This window comes from Aplysia californica, unplaced genomic scaffold (genome assembly GCF_000002075.1).
Source record: "Aplysia californica isolate F4 #8 unplaced genomic scaffold, AplCal3.0 scaffold00460, whole genome shotgun sequence".
Taxonomy (NCBI): Eukaryota; Metazoa; Mollusca; class Gastropoda; order Aplysiida; family Aplysiidae; genus Aplysia; species Aplysia californica.
The window spans coordinates 491,092-492,795 of record NW_004797730.1 but is presented as its reverse complement, the minus strand read 5'-3'; the positions used below and the strand labels follow the sequence as shown (position 1 = coordinate 492,795).

Genomic DNA, 1,704 nt, shown 5'->3' with positions numbered 1-1,704 from the left:
ACACACACACACACACACACACACACACACACACACACACACACAAACACACACACAAATTTGCTCAAATTGTGAATAAAGGAAACGATTAGCGGCGGGGTCACAGTGGGGCTGGTGCTATGTCTTACAGGTCAGAGGAAACAGCTCCCAGTAATCATCGAGATGACCAACAAAAAAAAAGCATTGGGAACATTGTAAAACCAATATTCCAACGTGCTCCTAACCCATGCATATGTGGTACACAGCTAACTTTCTTACAAATGAGATACTGTATCCTCCTCAGCCTGGGTTGGCCTTGACAGGCAGGGTCGGAAGCCTGCTTCCTAAATGAAATAAGTATTATCGATGGGGCCATGAAACACCTACTTATAAAAATAATTGGTCGCTTTTAAGCACAAGGGGGCTATCCCGAAAAATGCTGTTTTGAGAAAATTGAAGGTACAGTTTTTGCCCCTTGTTCAGTTTCTTTAAAAGACAAGGACTGTTTTCTCTATAAGCAAACAAAATAAATATACACGTCTATGAAACAAAACATCTCCTATTGGTAGGACAATGCCCACTTTTGGTGTAGGTCAAGATTTCTGGAAACCCCCGAAATCTGGGTTAGCCTGCTTGTCCTTGAAAGCGACCAATTTTAATTACCTGATTGAGTGTAGACAATGTATTAAATTGTGAGGCAACGTGGTGGAATCAGGCTCTCGTCAAAATAATTAAAGTGAAGAAACTTGCCTTTTTCTGCAGGTTTGGGAATTTTTATCAAATTTTTGTTTTTTGGTTCGACACCTTTCAAGGCCATTAGAGAACTGAAAAGCGTTGATGAAAGGCACAAAAATGTAAATTTTCAGTTACCACGGACTCTTAAGCTAAGGAAATAACTAATTTTTGTGGGCTATTTTCTCACTAATTTTACCTCTGAAAACAGGTGACCCCCACCTCCTTCTTTCGCAAATATCTCGACTTGTATTCAAGATAAATGGATATTTTTTTCCATCCAAATAAAGCCAAGTGAACAAGCTTTAAGATGATACCAATAACTCTACATGCCCAAATATTGACGAGAGCCTGATTCCACCACGCTGCCTCACATATGCGTATACATTGTGTGAGAGTGAGTTGTGTTTGGGGGCATGCTTTTGCGTTGATTCCTTCTTGTGATGCGTATAATGATAAGTGTCACAATTAAAGCTAGGTGTTGCGAGAGAGTAACAAGAGAAGGACGGGCGATAAGGACGATAATTGTTTGATAGGAAAGAAGGAGCAAACCACACCAGAGCACCCGCCAACCACCAATATTTCGTTCGTGTTATTTTTGTTTTGTTTTGAGGACGCCCTTTTCGGTGGAATAGAATGAAATGTATAAATTAATTGTAAAATGTGGTTTACAAACTTTGAACCACAAGACGGGAGAAACGGGCCTGGAGTTTGACATTTGCAGACAAAGAAAGTGAAATCATGGGTTTGTTATTGCTTTTCATCTATTTTTGAGATTCCGACTTTATTCAGCACATAGTGCACGTTTGGGGATAAGATGTCTCATATACGTTCTTGCATCCATCTGAAATCAGGCTTAGTCTCGATCCGATTTTAATTTTTTTTTTTCAAAACTTTTGAAAAAGGTGGAGGGGTATCGAGCTTGGACTCTGGATTTTGGGCGATTGTTTTCGTTGTCCTCCCCAGAAAGGCTGTATGTGTGTGTGTGGGTTG

At 40.1% G+C, this 1,704-nt stretch overlaps 1 protein-coding gene across 1 annotated transcript in view; it reads left to right on the top strand.

Moving 5' to 3' along the window:
* Positions 1–1,704, top strand: part of LOC101854816 — a gene marked incomplete in the record, with an annotated part of 63,046 nt that overhangs the window by 48,681 nt on the left and 12,661 nt on the right.